This window comes from Heptranchias perlo, chromosome 13, assembly GCF_035084215.1.
Source record: "Heptranchias perlo isolate sHepPer1 chromosome 13, sHepPer1.hap1, whole genome shotgun sequence".
In the NCBI taxonomy this organism is placed as follows: Eukaryota; Metazoa; Chordata; class Chondrichthyes; order Hexanchiformes; family Hexanchidae; genus Heptranchias; species Heptranchias perlo.
In genome coordinates this window covers 6191999-6213503 of record NC_090337.1, presented here as the reverse complement: position 1 = coordinate 6213503, position 21505 = coordinate 6191999, and the positions used below count along the sequence as shown (strand labels likewise).

General features: G+C 46.7%; 1 protein-coding gene and 1 long non-coding RNA gene across 2 annotated transcripts in view; one reads left to right on the top strand and one right to left on the bottom strand.

The window, feature by feature from the left end:
- fgf12a (fibroblast growth factor 12a) overlaps positions 1-21505 on the bottom strand; it is a 247241-nt gene that overhangs the window by 201837 nt on the left and 23899 nt on the right. The window lies entirely within an intron of this gene.
- On the top strand, positions 755-20535 carry LOC137330968 (uncharacterized). The gene is made up of 3 exons (XR_010965343.1): positions 755-822; positions 13518-13578; positions 20448-20535. It is a non-coding gene; the product is annotated as an uncharacterized lncRNA (long non-coding RNA).

Below are 21505 nucleotides of genomic sequence, written 5' to 3'. Positions count from 1 at the left end.
CCTTAGCCTATTACCGACTAGCTACAGTACTTAAGGGTTATAGTTTCACTTTAAACAAGTCACCATCGTAGTCGGGTTGCCAATCTTCCAGGATGGCCCTGGAGTATCCAGGAATTGAAGACTAATCTCTAGGACACTGCTGCGAGCAACACCCAGGAGAAAAATCGTAGGGGCATTAAAAAAAATTGTGGTTTTTAATAAAATTTTCTTGGAGCATTTTTGTTTATTAGTTATAAAAATATCAGACATGGGAAAAAGGGCTGTTTGACTGACAGTCAAGAATCATCCAATTGGGTAATGAAGAGTCTATTTGCTTTCCAACTGGTGTAGGAAGGCAGAGCATCACGGAGATGGATCTGTTGGGCAACCAATGGTGAGAATGTGGGGGCGGGGCGGTTGGAGGCAGGAGGTCATGTGATGAAACCTCCAGGAATACGTCCAACCAGAGTTGGCAACCCGACATGGTAAACAAATCCAATCTGGATAAATCCGGGCAGTAAATTGAAAATCTATGTCCATGTCTCTCTAAAGTCACTTGCTGAGCTTGTGACTGATTTTTCCAAAGGGCTACAGTATAACTGAGGGGCAAATACAGCTTATTTTTTAAATATTAAAGTGATTTAGAATATCTGCGACTGGGTACATGGGAACATCAGCTGAGGCGGCCGAGCAGAGGAGCGGCCCATAAAAAGGGCGGGAGACAGGAGCGCAGGATCAGGCTGAGGCGGTGGAGCGGCCGAGCGCGAGCGTCAGGGAGAGAGAGAAAACAACCCAAAGCAACGTCAACACAAGGGAAGGAGCTGATTGGTGAGTAGCTGATTGGTGAGTGTTTGTTTTTCTGGTGAGTTTTTTTTTTAGTCTTTAGTCTATTTTTGTTAAGTTTAGTTAATAAACTAAGGAGGAGGAAGAGGAGTTAACGGCAGCCCCGAGGCAGCGAGCAGGGGCTCTGGTGGAATTACGAAAAGGACCCTTGGATAGTTACACAGAGTGTAGTGAAAGAATTAGGCAGTTGGAGGAGGAATTAAAAGCCCACGTCAAACAGGAGGCGACCGAGTTAGGCAGCAAACATCAGAGTCTGAAGGGTGAGAGTCAGATGAGAGAAAAACGTTGTAAGATGGGAAGAGGAGGAGAAGAGGGAAGATGTCTCTTTTTTTTACCATTAACACAGGCTACTCCAGGATTGTTTGTTCTCAGTGTGTATTGTTTTGTTTTGAATTTCTCTGTTCATGTGACAGCAGATTCTGCCCCTGCTCACAGTTGCTCTGCAAACTGCTATTGTGTTAACCCACTTGCAGTCTTTGGTTTAATTGACATTGAGATTGTTCAAATGTTTTAATCTTTGATTTTCCAGCAAGAGCTTATTTTTCCTCAGTTATATACAGTAGATTTCAAGGTTACATTGTAACATCGCCCGTCTCCGCCATTGTCTTCTGCCACAAACTCCGTTCCCTAGCCACCGACTCGGGCGGAGATTTGGCAGATGCAATACAATGTTGGAAAATGTGAGGTTATGCACTTTGGCAGGAAAAATCGGAGAGCAAGTTAATATCTCAATGGCGAGAAACTGGAAAGTACTGCAGTACAAAGGGATCTGGGGGTCCTAGTGCAAGAAAATCAAAAGGTTAGTATGCAGGTGCAGCAGGTGATCAAGAAGGCCAACGGAATGTTGGCTTTTATTGCTAGGGGGATAGAATATAAAAACAGGGAGGTATTGCTGCAGTTATATAAGGTATTAGTGAGACCGCACCTGGAATACTGCATACAGTTTTGGTGTCCATACTTAAGAAAAGACATACTTGCTCTCGAGGCAGTACAAAGAAGGTTCACTCGGTTAATCCCGGGGATGAGGGGGCGGACATATGAGGAGAGGTTGAGTAGATTGGGACTCTACTCATTGGAGTTCAGAAGAATGAGGGGCGATCTTATTGAAACATATAAGATTGTGAAGGGGCTTGATCGGGTGGATGCGGTAAGGATGTTCCCAAGGATGGGTGAAACTAGAACTAGGGGGCATAATCTTAGAATAAGGGGCTGCTCTTTCAAAACTGAGATGAGGAGAAACTTCTTCACTCAGAGGGTAGTAGGTCTGTGGAATTTGCTGCCCCAGGAAGCTGTGGAAGCTACATCATTAAATAAATTTAAAACAGAAATAGACAGTTTCCTAGAAGTAAAAGGAATTAGGGGTTACGGGGAGCGGGCAGGAAATTGGACATGATTTTAGATTTGAGGTTAGGACCAGATCAGCCATGATCTTATTGAATGGCGGAGCAGGCTCGAGGGGCCGATTGGCCTACTCCTGCTCCTAGTTCTTATGTTCTTATGTTATCCCTCACCCTGGCCATGGTCTGAGCCTAAACCAGACATTTTGAAACGTTGGCGTCCTATTTGACCACGAGATGTCCATCCACATATCCACTCCATCACCAAGACCACCTACTTCCATCTGCGTAATATCGCCCGTCTCCGCCCCTGTCTCAGCCCATCTGTTGCTGAGACCCTCATCCATGACTTTGTTACCTCCAGGCTCAACTATTTCAATGCTCTCTGGGTCAGCCTCCCATCTTCCACCTTCTTATATTTCAGCTCATCCAAAATTCTGCTTCCCATATCCTAACTCGTACCACGTCCCGTTCACCAATCACCCCTGTGCTCGCCGACCTACATTGGATCCCGGTCCGGCAATGCCTTGATTTAAAATTCTCATCCTTGTTTTCAAATCCCTCCGTGGCCTCGTTGGTCCCTATCTCTGTGACCTCCTCCAGCTCTAAAAACCGCCGAGATCTCTGTGCTCCTCTATTTCTTGCCTCTTACGCATCCCTGACTTTCATCGCTCCACCATTGACGGCCGTGCCTTCAGCTGTCTAGGCCCTAAGCTCTGGGATATCCTCCATAAACCTCTCTGTCTCTCCACCTCTCTCTCCTCCTTTTAAGATTCTCCTTAAAACCTACCTCTTTGACCACCTTATGTGGCTCGGTGTTAAGTTTTGTTTGATTACATTCCTGTGAAGCACCTTGAGACATTCTGCTATGTTAAAGGCACTATATAAATGCAAGTTGTTGTTGTTATTGTAAGCATACAATGATTTAGCTTCTAGTAAATATATATGTATACTTATAGGTGTTAGTTTGAAATATTGGCTCCCTCTGATTTTGGCTCTAAACTGAATTGGAGTAATTGATGCTAACTGACCTGAGTTTAGAGACACAGGACGCTAAATTGAGCCTTATAGCACCATTGTTTCGGCGCTACACGGCCTCTCCGACATCCAAGATGGCGTCTTGGATGCACACGCACGTTTCCAGCGTGCGCCAGATGCCATCGTGGTATAGGAGTTAGCGCAGGCGCAGATAACGGACGCTGGAATCATGTAAAGTAGGGAGAAAATGGATACGATCAGTGTGCAACGCTGATTTAAAGTGATAGATACCATTTTGGGACTTAACGCTCAACTCAACGCACAGTCTTAACCTCAACCATTTGAATGTGTCTTAGAGTGCCTGGAGGGACCAAGCAGGATTTACAGGTTAGTGGCTGGATTATTACTACTGGCTGGCGAGACATTTGTAACTGTTTTTGGAGGTCTCCTAGACTTGAATACTAGGACATGGGGACATAGTCTAACATTTAGAGCCAGGACGTGCAGGAGTGAAGTTAGGAAATGCTTCTACATGCAAAGGGTGGGAGACGTTTGGAATGCTCTTCTACAAACGGCAGTTGATGCTAGCTCACTTGTGAATGTTAAATCTGAGATTGATAGATTTCTGTGAACCAAGGGTATTAAGGGATAAGGGGCTAAGGCGGGTATATGGAGTTAGGTCACAGGTCCACCATGATCTCATTGAATGGTGGAACAGGCTCGAGGGGCTAAATGCCACAGCCACTTGCTGCCTCTTGCTATGCACCACCTTCTCCTGCAAGAAAGCAGGGCGTGTGTCTGGGTGATGTGCCTGTCATGGTTGAATAGCTGCCAGTGTGTGTGGCCTGTGAGTTGTGGGTGGGCGGCTTGAAACAGTGGGAATGTGTAAGGGTGAGAGGAAGCATCTGATGGGAAGAGTTGAGTACTGATGGAAAGAGTTTGTTGGTATATGGGGGTGTAGTGTGTGGTGCAGTTGGTAGGAGACACCACTTGACAGTTGACCTCACTCACCTTGACCACTCATGTCAAAGCATTGAACTTCTCCCTGCACTGCATCCATGTTCATGATGCTGTGTGCCTGGCATTGACTTCGTCCCCTGCCTTTTGGGCATATGTCTGGAGGGCCTCTTGCACCCCCCCCCATCCCCCCCCCCCATCCCCACTGTGGATATAGGATGTCCCTCCTTCTGTCCACCTCTTGCACCAAGGCCCCTAGTGCATCAGTGGAGAACCTTGGTGCATGCACTCTCGCAGGCCTGGTACAAACTCAGCTCGGCAGATTGGTGAGGTCTGGGATGCAGATTGGAGGATGTGGGATTTAGTAGTGTGCAACCTTTATTCAATGTTTTAACATAACTCATCAGTGTGTCAACATAGTGATGGGACCTGCAGCTGTGTTTTACGTGTGCAATGTCTGATCTCCGTTCAGATTCTGTGCAGAAAGTAGACTGTTATTTTCAGCAAATAAAAGGTACCAGCTACCTTTAAGAGATTTCTAAGAAACATCCTCCCTTTAAGAGATTGGGCTCCCCCTGCTGGTGGAAAGTGCAAATTGCATTGAATCGAAGTGCAAGGCCCGGAATGGAACGCTGATTGCAGGGTCCTCGGGCCGGCCGAAACTTGCGTCCTGCCTGTGCAGGGGTCATTGGATGCAGGGTAATAGCGCATCACGCTACCCGCGCCCAAAAACAGCCCTTATCCAATTTTTCCCCACATGTCGGATCAAATTATTAAATTATGAATATTGGTTTACTGTAGATGGCCACTACAGACAGGTCGTTCAGTAAATTACATGGACACTCCCTGGACAGGTGACATGGGCTTGTCATATTACACTTGGCACCTCTCAGTTCATCATCTATAACAGGGCATCGATCATTTAAGCTGTATCAGAGTAAATAAATAGTGAATCTGGAGTATAATTAAGCAACAACTGGAATTATTACGTTGAGTATCAGGGAATCTAAATGTACGTGATATCCAAAAGAACCCAGTTAAAGTACAAGACATTAACAAAATTATGCCTTTAGAGGGTTAATTTCAGCTTAATATTGTGGCCCCAAAGTCTTGGGGGATTTTGAAGTACTCCTGACTCGTCTCATTTGGTCTATTTTAGGATGGTTGAAAAGGTGGTGGGTTATTTCCAGGTCCCATGGATCTGTGAAAATATAGGTATATCCTTGTGTGTTGTTAATTATATGATTTGTATCAATGTGCTAATTGTATTCAGGTGGTGGGTATCAACTGGGGACTTTCTTGTATCCAATTAGAGGACAGTTTATCTCGGGTGTGGTGTGTGTGTAATAGGGAATCTCTGTGAATAGAGGCTTGGAAGTAACTGAAGACCAGGCTCCAGAATTCTATCGTTCACCACCTGGTTATCCAATTTTAACATGTGTGAATACAACAAGGCTAAGAAACATTATCTTTCATGTTACAGCATCCTGTTTGACCCTGATCTGAGCTTCTCACCCCTTATCCTCTCCAGCACAAAGACTGACCACTTCCACCTCCCTAACATCGCCCGCCTTTGCCTCTATCTTAACCCAGATGCCACCGAAACCCTCATACATGCCATCGCTACCTCTAAACTCATACTCCAGTGGTCTCCTTGTGGGCCTCCTGTCTTCTGCCCTTCACGAAGCTTAACTCCTACAAACCTCTGCTGCTCATATCCTATCTTGCTCGCTGACCCCCACTGCCTCAAATTTAAAATTTTTGTCTTTAAATGCCTCCAGGGCCTCCCTCCTCCCTGTCTCGGTAAACGGATACTAGGAATCCCCACTGATTCACACGCGTCTTCGGTTTAACATCTCCTCCAAAGGTAAACTTCTCCCGTAACGTGTCACCTCCCTCAGTACTCCACTGAAATGCTGGCCTGGATTATGTGCTCAAGTCTCTGGAGCGCAGGGTTTGAATCCACGACCTTCTGGCTCAGAAGGAAGATGTGCTACCAATTGAGCGATGCTGAAATTACTGCTGAGTGGCAGTGAAGCAATGGGGGTAAAATTTAACTCGGGCGGGGGTGTAAATGGTCGGTAGCCCGTTATAGATTGAAATCGACGGGAGGACAATCGGGCGAGGCGTATAAATGGCGGCCCATCCACTGCCATCCTTTTGTTCCTCTGCCCAAATTGAATTTTACCCCCAATGACTTTTATTGACCATTTTACGAATGGTGGAATTACACAACTGGTCGGTCATCAAAAGGGAAGGGTGGTGGGGGGGGGCGCAGGGAAGAGGAAAGGTTTCAGGTGGGACGTGAACCCCTGAACTTTGTCCTTTTAGGGGTGCTGACTGATCCACAGCATATTCTGCGTCTGTTTTAGAAGTTTTGCTCCCCTCTACGTTGTGACAGTAAGTTTGGTTGTCCAGGTGGTTATCACGTGTAGCTTGTAGGTAATGTGGATTCAAACAAACGCGTAGCCCTGTCTTACTAGACAGACTAGATGCAGGGAGGATGTTCCCGATGGCTGGGGAGTCCAAAACCAGGGGTCACAGTCTCAGGATACGGGGTATGCCATTTAGAACCGAGATGAGGAGAAATTTCTTCACTCAGAGGGTGGTGAAGCTGTGGAATTCTCTACCACAGAAGGCTGTGGAGGCCAAGTCATTAGATGTATTCAAGAAGGAGATAGATATATTTCTTAATGCTAAAGGGATCAAGGGATATGGGGAAAAAGCGGGAACAGGGTACTGAGTTAGACGATCAGCCATGATCATTTTGAATGGCGGAGCAGGCCCGAAGGGCCGAATGGCCTACTCTTGCTCCTATTTTCTATGTTTGTCTGTTTCTTTGTTAAACCAGATGAACAAATTAAAATTCTCTCTTCCCCAACAGGATTGTGTTACACAAATTTACAGAAACATAACTAATGAATGGTTTCTGTTTGTTTCTTTGGATGATACTCTACTTGTATAGTTACGCGGTATACCTATGGGGCTGTTGCTTAAGATAGCAGTGTTAGAAACTGGGAAAACATTTGTGCTTTCACTAATACAGTGTTTGGAAATTTGCCTTACATTAAAAATTAAAGATGTGGGTAATCTAGATCCAATAAGGCTGAAATTTACTTGGCACTTGATTGGGCAAATCATACATAGAATTACATTGAATTTACAGCACAGCAACAGGCCATTCGGCCCAACTGATCTATGCCGGTGTTTATGCTCCACACGAGCCTCCTCCCATCCCTCTTCATCTCACCCTATCAGCATCTCCTTCTATTCCTTTCTCCCTCATGTGTTTATCCAGCTTCCCCTTTAATGCATCCATGCTATTCACCTCAACTACTCCTTGTGGGAGTGAGTTCCACATTCTCACCACTCTCTGGGTAAAGAAGTTTCTCCTGAATTCCCTATTGGATTTATTAGTGACTATCTTAGATTTATAACCCTTAGTTCTGGTCTCCCCCACAAGTGGAAACATCTTCTCTACGTTTACCTGCGACTTCAGGGTATCGCGATCTTATTGCGAGTTTCTTTTACGTTAAATTGACCGAACAGGTTTTATAAATCCACAGGACGCATTAAAGCACCAATAAATAGACAAAGAGTAAGAATAGGAGTAACGGGAGTTTGGAGAATTGCATGGTTAGTTAAAGGATGATGTCCCGTTTTATGTAGATAAGGTTTGATAATTAAAGAATCAGTGCAGCAAATTGTAAAGTTCCAATTGATTTAACTGCAAGTCTGAAACAGCTGTTGTTGTGATTGGCTCCACCCTCTGCTTCAAGCATAGCTCCATCTGCACTAATTATCCACTTTACTTCTACAGGCAAAAATCTTGTTTAGTTGCACTGCGAGGTGTAAAGACATCATGCTTTATTGGAGTTCTTTTTCTTAAGTTTCAGGACTCAAGTTGAGTGACTCGAGTTTTGTTTTAGGGGAATTCTTTTCACATGCACAGCACAACAGCAATGACAGCTTGCATTTATATAGCGCCTTTAACGTAATGAAACGTCCCAAAGCACTTCACACATAATTTGACACCAAGCCACATAAGGAGACATTAGGACAGGTGACCAAAAGCTTGGTCAAAGAGGTGGGTTTTAAGGAGCGTCTTAAAGAAGGAGGTTCCTCCAAAGGTCACTGCGAGCATTCCTGTCTCTGCTGTCAATCCAGTCAGCCCGGACATCGCTTGTTTACAAAAGAGACCCCGTTTAAGCTTTACCAAAGCGAGCTGTGTTTCACAAGGGACAAACGCATTCAGGGACACAGAGAAATAACTTGCATTTATATAGCGCCTTTCATGACCTCAGGACGTCCCAAAGCGATTTACAGCCAGTGAAGTATTTTTGAAGTGTGGTCACTGTTGTAATGTAGGGAAACGCGGCAGCCAATTTGTGCACAGCAAGATCCCACAAACAGCAACGGGATAATGACCAGATGATTTGTTTTAGTGATGTTGATTGAGGGATAAATATTGTCCACGACACCGGGGAGAACTCCCCTGCTCTTCTTCAAATAGTGAGATGGGATCTTTTACATCCACCTGAGTGGGCAGATGGGGCCTCCAACAGTGCAGCACTCCCTCAGTGGGAGTGTCAGTCTGGATTACGTGCTCAAGTCTCTGGTGTGGAGCTTGGACCCACGACCTTCTGACCCAGAGATGAAAGATCAAAGATGAAAATCCCCACCGAGCCAGTTTGACACTGTACAGTCGTACGTCCATGAACCTTAAAAACATAACTGTCTCTCAGAACATACAATACGGCCTATACAAAACATCGGGAGAGGAGAATTCACACTCCCATACGGAATTGATTAAATATTAACTGTGGACAATATGCGTGATATTTTAAAATGGCCTGAAAAAAAGGTTTAATAAACTAAGCAAAAGTATTAATGATGCATTGGATCAAACTGAGGGAACAACTGGCCAGTGTTTTAATGGGAGAAATAATAATGTGTTCGGAGGTAACGCTGGTGACAGTAGTTTTATGATAATACAAACCAAGGGGTCGGGGGAAAGGATGTGTGAGTACACCTTGAAGAAACAAGAATCACCTGGCACAACCCACCAATAGGTATTGATCTTGAAACAATACGCAATCTAGCCAAGGTCAGGAAAGAGCAGTGAAGCACAGTTAATCGATAGCTGTCTCTTGGAGATGGCTGTGTCCTTACCTATACTCAATAACAACTACAACAACTTGCATTTATACAATGCATTTAACGTAGTAAAACGTCCAAAGGGGCTTCACAGGAGCGATTACCAAACAAAATTTGACACCGAGCCACATAAGGAGATATTAGGACAGGTGACCAAAAGCTTGGTCAAAGAGGTAGGTTTTAAGGAGCGTCTTAAAGGAGAGAGGTGGAGAGGTTTAGGGAGGGAATTCCAGAGTTCGGGGCCTAGGTGGCTGATTGAGAAGAATGTATTTCTCAGCCTGGCCACAACGCGAAACATTGGGTCCATGTAGGGGAAGATCGCAATTAAACACCTCCAGAACCCCACCCCGATCTTTTACAAAGATACGAACAATGACGGACAGAAAAAGGACCTCGGGTCCAGTCAGCCTGTCCCACACAATTGTGATACTTTGTGTATTGCAATATATTCACTCCCCAACCCGCACAAAAACCAAGAGCGATAGCCCAGAAGGACAGGATTAGCCCGTGTCGGATGTCTCGTGCGGCACGATCTGGGGATTCCGCTGCCCATGCAGAAGTGAGGTGTTACACGCACAGCGACCAGTAATGGAGGGTGACGGTGCACTGAAGCACGGGTCTCTGACATGCTCAGTCACGCCTGACCTGCTCAGTCACGCCTGACCTGCTCAGTCACGCCTGACAACACCGCGACATGAAATGGTTAAATGAGGCCCAGGAGAGCGAGAATAACAATTTAAAACTTTCACTCAAACCTCTGACACACGCCCCATAGAGAAACCAACCTTCTCCATTACGTTTAATCAACCAGGATAGGGTTGAACGTTCTGGTACCAAGCAGAGTTATTCGAGTTAAAGCAGAGAACAGCAAATTCTAAATTCAGAATGATTCTCCATCCAAATGGACGTTAAATCTTTTAATCCAGGTGATTACTTTTCGATCTAGAGATACAGGGGGAGAAATTGGTTTTAAAACTCTGCTTGCTATACAATTTATAATAATATTCTTAATATTTCTGATGATATGCTATGTGAAACAGAGTAAAAATCTACACTACAGAATAGATGGAGACTCACACCAAGTCCCGTTCTCCCATCACCCTCTGTGCTCACTGACCTACATTGGCTCCCGGTCCAGCAATGCCTCGATTTTAAAATTCTCATCCTTGTGTTTAAATCCCTCCATGGCCTCGCCCCCTCCCTATCTCTGTAACCTCCTTCAGCCCTACAACCCTCCGAGATCTCTGCGCTCCTCCAATTCTGGCCTCTTGCGCATCCCTGATTTTCATCATTCCTCCATTGGCGGCCGTGCCTTCAGCTGCCTAGGCCCTAAGCTCTGGAATTCCCTCCCTAAACCTCTCCGCCTCTCTACCTCTCTCCCTCCTCCTTTAAGACGCTCCCTAAAACCTACCTCATCGCCTGCCCCGATGCCTCCTTCTTTTGCTCAGTGTCATTTTATTGTATGATAAAGCCTTGGGACGTTTAACTACCTTAAGGGTGCTATATAAATGCAAGTTGTTGTTGTTGTTATTGAGAGCGGAGACAGGACCAAAGGGATTAGAACAGGGAGCCTTGGGAGAGACGGAGCTGAGAGGCAACAACACGTACAAGCACCGTGGAGAGATGGGGCGGTAACCAGAGAGGATGTTTGGGTCGAGGGTCAGGGATTTTCCAGGGGGGTGTCAGGTTGAATTGCTGGTTTGTGTTGAATTAGCTAATCTTGGACAGGATGTGGAGATGCCGGTGATGGACTGGGGTGGACAAATGTAAGGAATCTTACAACACCAGGTTATAGTCCAACAGCTTTATTTGAAAATCACAAGCTTTCAGAGCTTACTTCCTTCGTCAGGTGAGTGAGTGAAGGATTCTAAAATCGCATAGCATATATTAGGCTGGGAGACGATCACACCAATCAAAGGTGTCGATGGTGTTCAGACAGGTTAGCCACGGAAAACATTACATCCCAGTATTATGAATACACAATGGGTCAGATTACAAAGACAGAGAGAGAAAGAGACCCGAAAGGCAGAGAGAGAGAGAATGTCCAGTTGTATTAAAAACAGATAACTTTTTTTTCCGCTGGTGGGGTTACGTGTAGCGTGACATGAACCCAAGATCCCGGTTGAGGCCGTCCTCATGGGTGTGGAACTTGGCTATCAATTTCTGCTCGACAATTTTGCGTTGTCGTGTGTCTCGAAGGCCGCCTTGGAGAACACTTACCCGAAGATCGGTGGCTGAATGTCCTTGACTGCTAAAGTGTTCCCCGACTGGGAGGGAACCCTCCTGTCTGGCGATTGTTGCGCGGTGTCCGTTCATCCGTTGTCGCAGCGTCTGCATGGTCTCGCCAATGTACCATGCTCCGGGGCATCCTTTCCTGCAACGTATGAGGTAGACAACGTTGGCCGAGTCACAGGAGTATGAACCATGCACCTGGTGGGTGGTGTCCTCTCGTGTGATGGTGGTATCTGTGTCGATGATCTGGCATGTCTTGCAGAGGTTGCCGTGGCAGGGTTGTGTGGCGTCGTGGACGCTGTTCTCCTGAAAACTGGGTAACTTGCTGTGAACGATGGTTTGTTTGAGGTTGGGTGGCTGTTTGAAGGCGAGTAGTGGAGGTGTGGGGATGGCCTTAGCGAGGTGTTCATCGTCATCGATGACATGTTGAAGGCTGCGGAGAACATGGTGTAGTTTCTCCGCTTCGGGGAAGTACTGGACGACGAAGGGTACTCTGTTGGTTGTGTCCCGTGTTTGTCTTCTGAGGAGGTCTATGCGATTCTTCGCTCTGGCCCGTCGGAACTGTCGATCGACGAGTCGAGTGTCATACCCCGTTCTTACGAGGGCGTCTTTCAGCGTCTGTAGGTGTCCACCTAATATATGCTATGCGATTTTAGAACCCTTTACTCACTCACCTGACGAAGGAGGTAAGCTCCGAAAGCTTGTGATCTTGGACAGGGCAGTGGTAGAGTCACTGCAATTGGCCATTGACTCCTGATTGCCATCAACCAACCCCAACTGGATTGTGTATGTGTGTGTGTGTGTGTGTGTGTGTGTGCGCGTGTGTGTGTGTCCCAGATGAGGACAAGACCCGGCTCGGCTGTGACGCCTCCCCACTTCGAATGGCCTGCTGACACCTAGGGGTAAACTTTAACCTCCAAGAATGGGGTTGGGGCGAGTGGGAGGTTAAAATAACAGCTTTTTGGAGTGGGACCGCATCCCGTCTCCAACGCGCCCATTTCAGGGTTTAACCCAGGCAGGTTTGTCTGCGTGTGGAGAGCAGACACCAGGAAGTCCCGCCCCCACTTAAAGCCGGTGAGCTGATACTTAAAGGGACAACGTTCCTCATTGAGATACTTGAGGTATTTAATATTTTGTGTATTGGAAAAGTTAAATGAATTTAATCTTACCTTTCGGGTTTCCCATCGCTTCTGGTTCCCGTCAGGTGAAAGCAGGCAGGGAGGGGCCGGGTCCATGAGGTGAGGGCCTTTTATTGCACTGCTTGTGGGCCCGGAGGAGCAGGAGTGCCTCATCCAGGCCCAGCAAGCACGCCTGGCCGACAGGACCCCCCCGCGATCGGCCGGCCCCCGCCCCAGTGCTGGACCTCCCCCTCGACGGTGGACCCCCTTCCCCCCCAGACTGCGACGCACTCAATTTGCCTCCGGGTTTCCCCACGCGAATATCTGCGGACGCGCGGGGGATCCGGCTCGGAGTGAAAATCACGCCCCCTAAAGCCTGAGCTGACACGTAAATAATGGTCAGTTTGAGTGAGGTACAGAAGGGTGTCCCGCTGTCCCAACACTTTCCCTTTGTGCCTTCAGGAGAGGAAAGGAGAAAAAATATCAAGGGAATGAATGGAACCGAAAGGGGAGACAATTGCACTGCACTGTCAGGAGGTGGCGGCACATCCCTATAGCCGGTTTTAGCTCGTCCATTAAACACAACACAACCAGTCGGGGGCGACAGCAGAGCACAAACTGAAAGGCTCCCTTTTTTTTTTGCAAAAAGATTTTTCACCTCCTTAAAAAAGCGTTTCGGATACATTCACATCTCCAAATACACCCGACCGACAGGATTGTAAATCGCTAGAAGGGAAATGCTGGAAATACGCAGCAGGTCAATCAGCATCTTTTTTTTTAAAAGAAAAAATAGACACAGGTTAACGTTTCAGGTACCAACACAACTCACCTTTTGCCTCTCGGGTGCTCTCTAACCTGATATGTGTTTCCAGCAATTCCTGTTTTTATTTCTTCATTTTTTTTTTACTCTTAACAGGATTATAAAAGCTGGAAGCTGGTGGAGCAGGGAACGATGGAACAAATTGCCCTGCGCAAAGGTACGAGTGCTAAACAAATCCATGTTAAACTCCACTATTTTAACAGTTTATTTTAAATGGGTTACATTGAGTTACATCGAAACTACATCACAGAAACAGGCCATTCGGCCCAACTTGTCTATGCTGGCATTTATGTTCCATACGAGCCTCCTCCCTCTCTACTCCATCAAACACCATCAGCATATCCTTCTAATCCATTCTCCCTCATGTGTTTATCCAGCTTCCCCTTAAAGGCATCTACCCTATTCACCTCAACTACTCCTTGTGGGAGCGAGGTCCACATTCTCACCACTCTCTGGGTAAAGAAGTTTCTCCTGAATTCCCTATCGGATTTATTAGTGACTATCTTATATTTACAACCCCTCGTTCTAGTCTCCCCCACAAGTGGAAACATTTTCTCTACATTTACCTTATCAAACCCTATCATTATCTTAAAGACCTCGATCAGGTCACCCCTCAGCCTTCTCTTTTGTAGAGAAAAGAGCCCCAGCCTGTTCAGAGTTTCCTGATAAGTATATCCTCTCAGTTCTGGTATCATCCTTGTGAATCTGTTTTGCACCCTCTCCAATGCCTCTATATCCTTTCTATAATATGGAGACTAGAACTGTGCACAATATTCCAAGTGTGGGCCAACCAAGGTTCTATGCCAGGTTAACATAACTTCTTTGCTTTTCAATTCTATCCCTCTAGAAATGAACCCGTGCTTGATTTGCTTTTTTTATGGCCTTATTAACCTGCGTTGCTACTTTCAGTGATTTGTGTATCTGTACCCCCAGATCCCTCTGCTCCTCAACCCCATTTAGACTCTTATTATCCAGGAGTGTGTGGCCTCCTTATTCTTCCTACCAAAATGCACCACCTCACACTTATCTATATTGAAATTCATTTGCCAATTACACGCCCATTCTGCAAGTTTATTAACGTCCTCTTGTATTTTGACGTATTCTTCCTTTGTATTAACCACACACCCCAATTTGGTGTCGTCCGCAAATTTTGAAATTTTACTTCCAATTCCCGAGTCCAAATCATTGCTGTAAATGTTGAACAACAGTGGTCCCAGCACCGATCCCTGTGGAACACCACTTCCCACCTTTTGCCAGTCTAAGTAGCTACCCTTAACCCCTACTCTCTATTTTCTGTTTTGTAGCCAACTTGCTATCCATTCTGCTATCTGTCCCCTTACTCCACATGCTCTGACCTTAGTCATGAGTCTACTATGCGGTATCTTATTGAAGGCCTTTTGAAAATCCAAATATATTACATCTACTACGTTACCCTTGTCTACCCTTTCTGTTACTTCTTCAAAGAATTCAGTAAGGTTGGTCAAGCATGACCTTCCCATCTGAAGTCCGTGCTGACTATTCTTTATTACAGTTTTGTTTTTCTAAATGCTTTTTATTACATCTCTGAGTGAAGATTCCATTATCTTTCCTACCACCGGCGTTAAGCTAACTGGTCTGTAGTTCCCTGGACCTGTTTTATCTACCTTTTTAAATATAGGAATCACACTAGCCGTTCACCAGGCACTATTCCCTTTTCTGGTGAATTTTCATACGTATGTAACAGTGCCTCTGCCACCTCCTCCCTAACTTCTTTTAATATTGGCGGATGATACCTTAGTTAAAATGGCGGAACCAAAGTTAATAGGAATGGGTTAAGTGCAGGGCCCTAGGAACTAGATGGAGGTTTGTCCAAACCTAATCTGGCATAGGACCCTGATAGGCAGCAGGTAAGGGGAGACATTAAGCCAATCAGTCTGGGCTGGATTGGAACCCAGGTCCCAGAAGTGGAAGTCCAGCGTCTAACCCAAGATAGACTGCACAGTGGGAAAACTTTCAGTCTGAAATGCAATAGAGGATCATTGGTTATGGTGCAGAGCTTGGGCTCATAAGTGGCAAGTAACGTTCGCGCCAGACAAGTGCCAGGCAATGACCATCTCCAACAAGAGAGAGTCTAACCACCTCCCCTTGACATTCAACGGCATTACCATCGCCGAATCCCCCACCATCAACATCCTGGGGGTCACCATTGACCACAAACTTAACTGGACCAGCCATATAAATACTGTGGCTACGAGAGCAGGTCAGAGGCTGGGTATTCTGTGGCGAGTGACTCACCTCCTGACTCCCCAAAGCCTTTCCAACATCTACAAGGCACAAGTCAGGAGTGTGATGGAATACTGTCCACTTGCCTGGATGAGTGCAGCTCCAACAACACTCAAGAAGCTCGACACCATCCAAGATAAAGCAGCCCGCTTGATTGGCACCCCATCCACCACCCTAAACATTCACTCCCTTCACCACCGGTGCACTGTGGCTGCAGTGTGTACCATCTACAGGATGCACTGCAGCAACTCGCCAAGGCTTCTTCGACAGCACCTCCCAAACCCGCGACCTCTACCACCTAGAAGGACAAGAGCAGCAGGCACATGGGAACAACACCACCTGCACGTTCCCCTCCGAGTCACACACCATCCCGACTTGGAAATATATCGCCGTTCCTTCATCGTCGCTGGGTCAAAATCCTGGAACTCCCTTCCTAACAGCACTGTGGGAGAACCGTCACCACACGGACTGCAGCGGTTCAAGAAGGCGGCTCACCACCACCTTCTCAAGGGCAATTAGGGATGGGCAATAAATGCCGGCCTCGCCAGCGAAGCCCACATCCCATGAACGAATAAAAAAAAAGAGCACAAACAAGGTCTCGGGTGCTCCTGTAGAACTGAACAGCAAGCAGTCAACAGGCATGGCGGGGTGGTGGAGGCGGGGGGAGGCGTTGGGGAGGAAAATTAACCATGCAGCTGGACAACAACAACTTGCATTTATATCACGCCTTTAAAGTAGCTTCACAGGACAGATTACCAAACAAAAAAGAAAGTTCACAAGTACATCTTGCATTGATAGTGCGCCTTTAATACAGAAAAAAAAATCCCAAGATGCTTCACAGAGGCGTAATCAAACAAAAAAAGGACACCGAGGCAAAAAAGGAAGATATTAGGATGGGTGACCCCAAATATTTGGTCAAAGAGGTGGCCTGAAGAGAGAGGGCGGAAATTCCAGAGCATGGGGCCTAAACGGCTGAAGGCATGGCCGCCAATGGCGGGGCGAATGATGTGGGGAACGCCCACGAGGCAAGAGTAGAGGAGAGTTCGTTGGGGGGGAGTGGGGGTAGTTGCAAAGATGGAGGAGGTTACTGAGATAGCGAAGGGGTGGGGGGACGGCCATGAAGGGATTGAAAGACAAGGATGAGGTGTTGGGGGACCGGGAACCAATGTGGGTCACTGTTGTTCAGCTTCGCACAGGAACAAATGGCCGTCTGAGTCAGGTACCAGAAGTTGTCGACACCTGTGGCAACTGCATTTCAGTCAACAGCTTCAGGGGAGAAGAACCAACAATGGGAAGGTGATCGGAGAGAAAAAAAAAACACAAGGGGATTTAGAAACCGATGCACTCAAAATGAAAAGCTGGTTCCTGAACATGTTGACATGGTCCTCCCAATTCCCCGCTGAGACCGTGGGTCAGGCAGCGAGCAGCTCCAACAAGCGCGTTCCTTGCTGCACAATCTGCCGGGTTATCAAAGCTGGGCCATCCTGAGACGTACAGAATAAAACACATTAGGAAGAGAAAATCAGGCTTCCCAGAGGAATTGTAAACTGTGCTAGTCAGCAGTGTAAGACACGCAGCCAGAGACGCTGTCCGAACAGTTAAGCAGTCGATTTTGAAATGAAGGACTCCACTGTCTAATCAATAATCTGATTAGAATTATATAGAATTTTACAACACAGAAACAGGTCATTCGGCCCAACGGATCAATGCCTCCATTTGTGTTCCACGAGTCTCCTCCCTCCCTTCTTCATCTCCCTCCATCAAGATATCCTTCCATTCCTTTCTATGTTCTTCATTGGCTGTAAAAGCACTTTGAGATGCTCTGAGGTCATGAAAGGTGTTATAAAAATACAAGTCCTTTCTTTTCTTTTTACTTTCTCCCTCATGTGTTTATCTAGTTTCCCCTTAAATGCATCTATACTATTCACCTCAACTATTCCTTGTGGTAGTGAGTTCCACATTCTCACCACTCTCTGGGTAAAGAAGTTTCTCCTGAATTATTGGATTTATTAGTGACTATCTTATATTTATGGCCCCTAGTTCTGGTCTCCCCCACAAGTGGAAACATCTTCTGTACGTCTACCCTATCAAACCCTTTCATAATTTTAAAGACCTCTATTTGTATCACCACAATTTATTCCCTCTGTAACATAGAGACATAGAAACATAGAAAATAGGAGCAAGAGTAGGCCATTCGGCCCTTCGGGCCTGCTCCGCCATTCAAAGTGATCATGGCTGATCGTCTAACTCAGTACCCTGTTCCCGCTTTTTCCCCATATCCCTTTAGCATTAAGAAATATACCTATCTCCTTCTTGAATACATCTAATGACTTGGCCTCCACTGCCTTCTGTGGTAGAGAATTCCACAGCTTCACCACCCTCTGAGTGAAGAAATTTCTCCTCATCTCGGTTCTAAATGGCATACCCCATATCCTGAGACTGTGACCCCTGGTTCTGGACTCCCCAGCCATCGGGAACATCCTCCCTGCATCTAGTCTGTCTAGTAAGACAGGGCTACGCGTTTGTTTGAATCCACATTACCTACAAGCTACACGTGATAACCACCTGGACAACCAAACTTACTGTCACAACGTAGAGGGGAGCAAAACTTCTAAAACAGACGCAGAATATGCTGTGGGTCAGTCAGCACCCCTAAAAGGACAAAGTTCAGGGGTTCACGTCCCACCTGAAACCTTTCCTCTTCCCTGCGCCCCCCCCCACCACCCTTCCCTTTTGATGACCGACCAGTTGTGTAATTCCACCATTCGTAAAATGGTCAATAAAAGTCATTGGGGGTAAAATTCAATTTGGGCGGAGGAACAAAAGGACGGCAGTGGATGGGCCGCCATTTATACGCCTCGCCCGATTGTCCTCCTGTTGATTTCAATCTATAACGGGCTACCGACCATTTTACACCCCCGCCCGAGTTAAATTTTACCCCCATTGCTTCACTGCCACTCAGCAGTAATTTCAGCATCGCTCAATTGGTAGCACATCTTCCTTCTGAGCCAGAAGGTCGTGGATTCAAACCCTGCGCTCCAGAGACTTGAGCACATAATCCAGGCCAGCATTTCAGTGGAGTACTGAGGGAGGTGACACGTTACGGGAGAAGTTTACCTTTGGAGGAGATGTTAAACCGAAGACGCGTGTGAATCAGTGGGGATTCCTAGTATCCGTTTACCGAGACAGGGAGGAGGGAGGCCCTGGAGGCATTTAAAGACAAAAATTTTAAATTTGAGGCATTGGGGGTCAGCGAGCAAGATAGGATATGAGCAGCAGAGGTTTGTAGGAGTTAAGCTTCATGAAGGGCAGAAGACAGGAGGCCCACAAGGGAGTATGAGTTTAGAGGCAGCGATGGCATGTATGAGGGTTTCGGTGGCACCTGGGTTAAGATAGAGGCAAAGGCGGGCGATGTTAGGGAGGTGGAAGTGGTCAGTCTTTGTGCTGGAGAGGATAAGGGGTGAGAAGCTCAGATCAGGGTCAAACAGGAGGCTTTGGTTGCAAACAGTCTGGTGCAACCCGAAAAAGTGACCAAGCATAAGTCGGCAAGTTTATAACTGATTGCCATGTGACTATTTACGGAAAGGTCATAACCTAAGGGTTGGTATTTACTTTGCATTGGAGTGTTTTACAACGGATGTCAAAGTGGCCTTATAATGGGCACAGGCACTGCCTCTTACCCATTCCCAAGGGGTCGAATTGGCACCGCCCAGCCTGGTAAATGTGGCCTGGGAGCTGTCCGATCAGCACCACTAGCTTCGAACCATTTTCAGAGCAAAGTTCTTTTTCATCCATTTACCTCCAGACGAGGCCCATCACCTCGCCACAGCAGAAGCACCAAGGTCGACCTGTCCGGAGAGTCGGCACAATGACGTACCACACGCGTGGAGCCAGGCAGGGTGCTGAGTTCCTTATCTCGGCCACGTCGCTGTACGCAAGGGGTGGGTGGAGTCTCTGGAGAGCATGGGAGTAGGAATTTTAGGAAGGACGTCATGGGCTTGGAGAGGGTGCAGAGGAGGTTTACTAGAATGGTGCCAGGGACGAGGGACTTCAGCGATGTGGAGAGACTGGAGAAGCTGGGGTTGTTCTCAGATCAGAGATAGTTAAGGGGAGATTTGATAGAGGTGTTCGAAATTCTGAGGGGTTTTGACAGAGTAAATAGGGAGAAACTGTTCCCACTGACAGGAGGGTCGGTAACCAGAGGACACAGATTTAAGATAATTGTCAAACGAACCGGAGGGAAGACGAAGATAAATTTTTTTAATGCAGTGAGTTGTTCAGATCTGAAATGCGCTGCCTGAAAGGGCGGTGGAAGCAGATTCAATAGTAACTTTCAAAAGGGAATTGGATAAATACTTGAAAAGGGAAAATTGGTGGGGCTGTGGGGAAAGAACAGGGGAGTGGGACTAATTGGATAGCTCTTTCAAAGAGCCGGCACAGGCACGATGGGCCGAATGGCCTCCTTCTATGCTGCATGATTCTATGATTCTATGAATGGGAATAGTTTGTCCATTATCTCTAATTCGAGGGGTACAAGCCCCAGAAAAATCAGTAGCAAACCGGGCCGGCAGATGGAGATGGGGGGGGCGGGAGGAAATGTAGAATCACAGAATTTAACAGCACAGGAGGCCATTTGGCCCATCATGCCTATGCCAGCCTTTTGAAAGAGCTATCCAATCAGTGCCCCATTCCCCTGCGACTGTGTGACTCAAATATTGTCAAGAACAGCCTTCAGACTTAAAAGAAAAATGTATTTTCTTACAGTCACTGTGTCAACGGAATCCAACGGAACATCGCCAGTAAAAACTCTGACCTTATAAATAGCTTTGTCTTTGGTTGGGCGGCTGAGCCAAGTTCTAATAACACAACTAAAATCACAAAGCATCCATTAAATTGAATTAACATTGAATTAAGGATTGATCAATGTTGTTTCACATCCAGTGGCGTTAGTCTCGAGTTGCTCACTAACAGCACAGGCACAGAAACCTCCTCACCCGCCTATTCCCCAAAACAATCAGCCAGAATAATTGGTGAAATCTTTTCCTTTAAACATCTCTGACAGGAGTGAGCCTGTGACTCGGCGAGAACGTGGCCACCTCGGAGTCAGGCCGTGCAGAGTTCCAACCCTCACTCCGGACGGCCCCGGGGGGGGGCGGGGGGGGGGGGAGCGGAGGCCGGAGCTCCGGCTCCGAATTCTGGGTTGACGTCCAGCGGGATTCTCATCGTATGGGTCATTGGAGCCCATAAAAATCCCTCCTGCCGTATAGGACTAACCCCCTATGGGCTGGTGTGAAGCTGGTTGCAGCCATGGAAGGAGTGTACACATCGCGGCCTGTCAGACTGTTAATCAGCCTGTGAATCCTCCCACTACTTCACACTGAACATAAGAAACAGGAGCAGGAGTAGGCCAATCGGCCCCTCGAGCCTGCTCCGCCATTCAATAAGATCATGGCTGATCTGATCCCAACCTCAAATCTAAATTCATGTCCAATTTCCTGCCCGCTCCCCGTAACCCCTAATTCCCTTTACTTCCAGGAAACTGTCGATTTCTGTTTTAAATTTATTTAACGATGTAGCTTCCACAGCTTCCTGGGGCAGCAAACTCCACAGACCTACTACCCTCTGAGTGAAGAAGTTTCTCCTCATCTCAGTTTTGAAAGAGCAGCCCCTTATTCTAAGATTATGCCCCCTAGTTCTAGTTTCACCCATCCTTGGGAACATCCTTACTGCATCCACCCGATCAAGCCCCTTCACAATCTTATATGTTTCAATAAGATCGCCTCTCATTCTTCTGAACTCCAATGAGTAGAGTCCTCCAAGGG